At 39.8% G+C, this 7691-nt stretch overlaps 1 long non-coding RNA gene across 2 annotated transcripts; it reads right to left on the minus strand.

Moving 5' to 3' along the window:
- Positions 1 to 2712: 2712 nt before the first annotated feature.
- Positions 2713 to 7026, minus strand: LOC122045573. Of its 2 annotated transcripts, none has more exons than XR_006130021.1 (4): positions 6653 to 7026; positions 6408 to 6566; positions 6244 to 6325; positions 2713 to 2945 (listed from the first exon to the last, which is right to left on the minus strand). It is a non-coding gene; the product is annotated as an uncharacterized LOC122045573 (long non-coding RNA). The 2 variants fall into 2 exon arrangements; XR_006130022.1 differs by having other exon boundaries at positions 2713 to 4025.
- Positions 7027 to 7691: the final 665 nt, after the last annotated feature.

The raw sequence follows: 7691 nt of genomic DNA on the forward strand, positions 1-7691 counted from the left end.
CACTCGGTCTCACCATTGTGTGTGAGTTAGTTGACTGGCGTCAGGGGTGACCATGACATTTGCATCATATGCATGATGCATTTATTGCTTGTGTTTACTGCATTTACTTGCTGCATTTATATGGATGCATATGATTGACATGCATACAGGATTTATGACACTCTCGGTCTGACAACCTGTTATACCTATACCTTGGTCCTGGTTAGTACAGTTTTCTCCTGTATTCCCCAGTTGCATTTATCTTTCTTGTATCAGGAGACTGTACGCATGATTAGTGCTAGTTGTTATATTCTTTATTATGCATATCAGTTGATACCCGCTGAGTGTTGGACGCACACCTTCCTCCGTTGTTATTTTCAGGTTGATGCTGTCCGGAGAGCGTTCCAGTCGCTAGTCCCCTACAGACCGCGAGGACGTGTGGTTTATCTTTTGGTTTTCTTTATCAGACTAGTTCTGTTTGATACACTTGGATTATGGTTTTTGTGTTATGGACATCGCACTATCTGGACTTGTATTAGTTTACTATATGGTTACTGTCGATGATTTTCATTCAGATTTGTTTTACTACATGCCTGTCTGGATGACAAAAGAGGTGAGTTGATTTTATCGTCGGATTTGTGTTTTATGAGTGTAGTGGAGTAGGGTTGGTTTTGAGTCTGCTTATCACTGTTCAGTTTGTTTACTATTAAACTGCGTGGTTGTGTCAGCCAGAGGCTGAAATTGATATAAACTGCGTGGATGTCTGTGTTATTGTTTGTTTATTATTGTTATTATTCCAGCCGCATGTGGCTGAGGTATATGGTGATGTAGTAAAGTTTCAGATTGTCCGCCGTACAGGGGAGATGCTGCCGAAATTTCTTCGAACAGGGACTCCTCCGGGGTGTGACAATATTTTCTTAGAAAACTATTTTTTTCATGATAGTATATACCATAAATAATATCTACAAGAAGTTTCATGTTTTTTAGAATTTTAGGGCACTTCTGAATTTTGGATGAAATTTGATTTCAGAAATTCAGAAACTCAATCGATCAGGCGATCAATTGGTCAGGCTCAATCGATCAACCGATCGATTGAGAAGAGCATTCACATGAGCAGAAGCTCACTAAATCGATCAGCCGATCGATTCACTCAAGCCTGGATCGATTCACGCAGTTTTTCCGCGAACAGAAGCTCGCAGAATCGATCGGGCGATCGATTAAAACAAGTTAAATTGATTGAGTCTCAACCCAATCGATTGAAAAGGTTGATTTTGGCTAGGAAAGTCTGATTTCAGCGCTTTAAGCCACTTTTAGCCTCATTAACCACTCTTAAACCCTTGGAATATATTTATATACATTTAAGGATAGTTTTCATGATGAAAACAAGGAGAAATGGTTAAGGATAACTAAATTGGAGTTTAGGTTGATGTTTACATTTAAATATTGATACTTGAACCTCAAAACTTCAGTTTTTGGAGTTTCTAAAGATTTAAAAACTCCAAGTCATTGCTGGTGCAATTTCAAAAGTTTGGAGCATATGTTTAAAGGGAGTTACTCTTTAAGGACATGAAAATTAATTTTTTTTCAAACACCTTGGAAGGTGGTTAACCTTCTTTAGAGTAAATGTTCAAGGTTGAGCATTGAAAAACAATGGAGAGTGGATATCTTTGTTGTTAAGTTGTGAATGCTCAAGGATGAGCATTATGAAGTGGATTAATGCTCAAGGGTGAGCATTGACTACAATGAAGGGTATGAGACCTTCATTATTGAAATAATAAATGCTCTAGGATGAGCATTGTGAAGAGGTTTAATGCTCAAGGGTGAGCATCGGATACAATGAAGGGTATGAAACCTTCATTGTGGTGTTGTGACCAACATGGTAGGTTGTGAACAACGTTGAGTAACTCTTCAGGGGGAGAATTTTTTTATGTGTGCCAATAGGGGAAGAATGTAGGGTTTAAGTTAGGCCTTCATTGCCCCTCTAGGAAAGTTTGGAGGAGAATGCTCTCTAGGAAAGGGAGAAAATAAAGGAAATTCTCATTCATGCATTGGCATGAAGAAAAAGTTGAGGCTATGATATTAGCCTAACTTAAAGGTATTATCAAACATCAAAAAGGAGGAGATTGTTAGTGAAATATCCCTAGGTCAAGGTTAACCTGGTTGACTAAGCTTGAGTTGGCTCAAGCTTGAGTCTTGATGTTTGGGTTTCGATGTTTGACAATACATGGAGATTGCAGATGCAATCATCCGTTTGGGGAGTTGTTGATACATTTCCCCTCTGGTCAAAGACTGATCAATTAGATGTGAAGAAGAGTCAAGTAGGTTAAGGTTGACCAGATACTTGACTAGGAAAGTCCTAACTGAAGGTTAGGCAAGGAAAAATCCTGGTGAGTGAAGTCCGGTGAAAGACCTAGTGAGTGAAGCTAGGCAGTTAGAAAATCCTAGTGAGTGAAGCTAGGCAGGTGAAAGTCTCGGTGAGTGAAGTCGAGCAGTGAAAAAAATCCTAATGAGTGTATCACGCCCCAGGTAATCCCTGCCAGAAGAAATTTCGACTGCAACTCCCTTGTACGGGTGGCAATCTGAGACTAATATACATAGCCCTCAGGGCTCACACTCATCAGCCAACACGGCTAGTATATATATCAAACAAAACTAAAACCATCCACGCAGTTATAATAAAACAGCCTCCGGCTATCCACACAATGCAAAAGAAAACGGAAATATCATCTAAACTTACCTCTTCTGCTCATCCGATAAGCACGTAACAAAACAAACCAAATACAATCCACCAAGCAAACAAAACCCAACCAGTACATTACTCAAAGACAAGCCATATAAAATCCAGAGTACCAAAACCAGAACAAGTCTGAAACATAACTCTAAATAAATAAACAGAAACCAAAAGACCAAAGCGAAAATTCTTGTGGCCAGGGGACTAGCAGCTAGAACCTCCTGACAGCTTCAACCTGAAATAAGAATAATCATTGGGGTGAGTTCAACCAACTCAGCGGATACCAGATAGACATGCATAATAAGATATGACTAGCAATAATCATTATGTGGTATAGTTTTCTAAACAAAAGTAGGAAATGCAAACTGAAAAGACTGAAGAAAACTGTACTCACCAGGACCTCCTATCTGAATATAAGGGTCGTCAAACCAGATACAAAATATCACATGTATGCATATCAAACATATGCAACCCAAACAAATGCAGCATCCAAAATGCAACAATCGCAAATAATAAATGCAATCTATGCATATGGTGCAAAAATGGCATGTGTCACCCCTGACGCCAGTCAACCATCTCACACGCGATAGTGAGACCGAGTGGGTAGGGCTATGACAACTGTGCACTCTGCCATCACTGCTACTGAGTGACCGAGTGGACAGGATGCTATCAGAGTACACATATCCTCCTACCCCAAATATAGTGGGGGAGCCCGCTACACGCTGCAGTCATCGCTACCCAAGAGTGGACCAGCGGAGCCCTGACAGAGCAAGCTACACACACCCTGCCTGATGTACCACTAACTCATGAGTGGTTGTGTGTGTAGATCATGTAACTGGCGATGCGCTCAACAATAATGGAGCTGACCATCTCCAGCATGTAATCATCCAAGATGGTGCATGACACTAAACATGTAGATACAGACCGTATACCCTCCATATAAAAAACACTAAAAGGAAATAAATCATACGATGGTCTAGGTATCAACAACCTAAGTACACAAATTAGATATGACGAACAACAAGACTACTACACAATAGGCAATGTAAGTCACTATTTCTATGAACATGGATACACATGGCGTCAATCAAAGAAAATATAAGTAGGAATGCATAACAGATAGGAACATAGGCAGACAACAGGAACTAGATAGTGGCATATCAATCAGATGCAAACATAATCATTACCACTAGAAATAAACTATTATGCATATCTAACATAACTATATCAAGAGATAAGTCAGAAGTACCCGCCTCAAATAGAAGATCGAATCAAACCAAATCCGGCATCGAGACGCTCATCTCGAATCAATGTCCTGCATCAATCTGTTAGAATGTATACTAAAAGCCTAACTTTTTGTATAAACATTTATATTTTGAAATGAGAATCACTTTGGTCAAATGTTGCATTTTATATTTATATGTTAATACAGTTGTCCATTTAATTTATATTGTAGATAACATGATGTGTGGTGCCACACAAAAGATCATGTTATCAGTTCCTTATAAATTATAAATAGTAGTTCACGACCGAGATAGATAGGGACAAACCATTGGAACGGTTATAGTGTAATTTGGTATTAGTCTGTCTTGACTATAAAATTATACTAGTACACTATGTGTGTATTGAGCAGGACCATTTGAGGTTGTTTGATTTATACTAACTGCATAAAAGAATAGAACCTCTGTTATTATGGATGTGCGTTCTCTTAATCTCGATATAATAACAAACACGTATACTTAGTATTTATTTCTTTAACTTATCAATGGGTGAGATTTATTCGTTAAATAAATATGCCCGATAAGTTGGGAGATAGTACCATTTATATGGTGTGTTGTTGATTATAAGGAAACTGTGTCCTATTTATTTAGGTTGATGATGTCCCCTTGAGGAGCTCATAAGAATTATCATGTAAACCCTGTAGGTGGACTTAGTCCGACATGATAATAAAGTTGAGTGGTACTACTCTTGGATCAGATGTTAATTAAGTGAGTTGTCAGTAACTCATTTAATTAATGGATATACGATATCTTAAACACAGGGAGGTTAACACACTCATGATAAGAAGGAGCCCATATTGTAATATGGGATTGATGCGGTAGTTCAATAATAACTCTTTAGTGGTATGAGTTATTATTGATGAACTTGAGTTGGGTGTTTGGGTCGAACACAGGAAGCTCAAGTCCATCAGGAGGCAAAAACCAATTCCTCCTCTCGGTCCCTGTTGTAGCCTCGCATTCACTCGTTTGATTTTGTTTCCTACCCAAGAAAGAGGCTGGCCAAGCCTTGCTTGGTGCCCAAGCAAGGGGCCGGCCAAACTAAAAGAAAAAGAAAAGAAAAGGAAGAGAAAAGAAAAGAAAGAAAAAAAAAGGGGGAGATTTTTTCTCAACAAAATTAGAGATTTTTCTAAAAAGAATTATGTTGATTCTTTCTTAGAAATTTTCTAAAAAGAATTATATTAATTCTTTCCTACGAAATTTTTCTAAAAAGAATTATATTAATTCTTTCCTAGAGATTTTTTTTAAACAAAAATTCTGTTAATATTTCTCCTCTTTTATCTGGTGCCAAAAGTTATAAAAAGGGAAGAGGTCATGCCACCATAACCTAATCTCTCTTGAGTTGTTTTCTCTTGCTTGTGGCCGGCACCTTATCTCTTCTTTTCTCTCTTTTCTTTTCCCCCAGGGTCGGCGCTCACGTCCTCTCTTCCTCCTAGGGCCGGCGCCCCACCTTCTCATCTCTTCCTCCCTTTCCTCCCTCTAGGGCCGGCGCATATCTCCCTTGGTGGCCAGAGCTTGGAGGAGAAGAAGAAGAAGAGAAGAACCACCCTAGGTGGCCGGCAGTTTAGAGGAGGAGAAGAAGAAGGAGGCACCCCTTTTCTTTGCATCTTTTGGTGGTAAGCGACTTGGAAACAAAAGGAGGTTCAGGTGGTTTGTCTTGGTAGATCGTCGCCCACACGACGTCCAAGAAGAGGAGAGGAATACAGCAGAAGATCAAGAGGTCTTTGTCTACGAAGAAAGGTACAACTAATTCTTTATTCCGCAGCTCAATTAGTTTGTTTTTCTTTGTATGGATCCTAAAATACCAACACAAGAGGCTACGATCTTGTGCTTCGATCAAGGTGCGTTTTGATCAATCAAGAACTTGCTTGATTGATCAAACACATGTCTAATCAAGCAAATAGTTTGCTAGGAATAGTTCTGTCCTTGTACAAATTTTTGTACAGGGGATTTACACAGAACGGAATTCCGAGCGCCAACACAATCAATATATATATATATATATATATAATTTAGCTAATTTCATATGAATTTAAATAGCTAAATAAAATCTCCAAGACTAATTTAGGGAAAACCCTAACTAATCATAATCTATCGGTCAACTAGTGTTAACTTCATTAACCCTAATCATACCACCATTCAATTTGTTTTAAATCTATACATAAATCAACCTAAACTCACCTAATATAAATCTATCATCACAATATTCCAATCAAGACATAATCTACAACAAAGATACAGTTCTCTACTTCTTACCTCAACTCCAAGTCACTGCTCTTGATCCTCAACCAAATATGTTGCTATCGGTTGAAGAAGTTGCTGGAAATCACCTCACTGCCTGGATCAAGAAGTAGATCCAGAAATCAATAAGAAAACCTATTAACAACCCAAATAACCACTGATCCTCAAACATAACCTACCTTAAATCTGGTTGCTCACGGGAGCAGCGAACAGAGGAGTTAGGGCATCAGTGTGGGTTGTTCACGGCAGAGAGCAGCGATGGGAGGTAGGCGATGCAATGACAATCCAGCGACGTGTATGTTCTGAAGAGGAAACAGGGCACAGGAGGAAATTGCCAGCTGTAGTGATCCGACAACAATAGTAAAGGCTCGAAGCTAGGGCACAAATCGAAGAAAATTAAGAGAAAGAACATCAAGAAACCTACCCTTGTTGTCGGCTCGTGCTCTTGGCATTGCAGTGAAGCAAGAGGGAGAGATCTGCTAATCGAAGATGTGGCACACAAAGGATGGCGGTCGACGATCTAGGGCAGAGTTGCGAGAGGGGAAAGGAGGAGAGAAAAGAGAAGATCGATCGGTTGGAGATAGTGCGAGATCTTATCCCTCATCGTGCCCTAGCCACCGTGCCGTCGACGATCGGCCGCAGGAACCACCAAAACAGAGATCCCTTGGTCGAAGATAGCCTGGACTCCGCTGGTTTTCGTCGAGCTCTGGCGATGAGCTTTCGTAGAAGGTTTCCTATCGGTGTTGAGTCTTCCGCGAGGGAGGGAACGAGGGGAAGAGGGAAGAAGGGTTCGCGATCGGCGATGGGGGAAGAAAAAGAAAAGGAAAAGAATTTATAAATAAAATATTTCCTCACTTAAATGGGATAACCCCCGATTTATCCTCTCAAACCCGTCATACGAGCTCCAAAAAATTCTCGAATTTTTTTTAAAAATTTCAAAAAAATCCATTAAGGTTATTTGTCCAGTTGACCTTATTATTTATTTACCGTATACTATATTCTCCCCTACTAATAAAAATTTGGTCCCCAAATTTCGTTATCTACCATCAGCAAGCACTATAGATAGAAAAAACAGTATAAATATTGAACAAAACTCTAACCCACATACCTCAAATAAAAAGATAGGGGTATCGAGCTTGGATCGTATCCTCGAGCTCCCAGGTAGCCTCCTCGTCAGAATGATACTACCACCTGACCTTAACCAGCCGGACAGTCTTTTTCTGCAGCTGACGCTCCTTCTGATATAGAATCTATACCGAAACCTCCTCGCAAGTAACGTCAGGCTGAATGGAAACTGGTGTATCTGATAAAACATGTGATGGGTCGGCTACGTATCTCCTCAGCATAGACACATAGAACACATCATGAACACCTTCCAGCACCGGTGGTAGCGTCAGACGATAAGCTACTGCTCCAATCCTCTCTAAGATTTAGAAAGGCCCAATGTATCGTGGAGCTAGCTT

Source organism: Zingiber officinale, chromosome 2B (genome assembly GCF_018446385.1).
Source record: "Zingiber officinale cultivar Zhangliang chromosome 2B, Zo_v1.1, whole genome shotgun sequence".
NCBI lineage: Eukaryota > Viridiplantae > Streptophyta > Magnoliopsida > Zingiberales > Zingiberaceae > Zingiber > Zingiber officinale.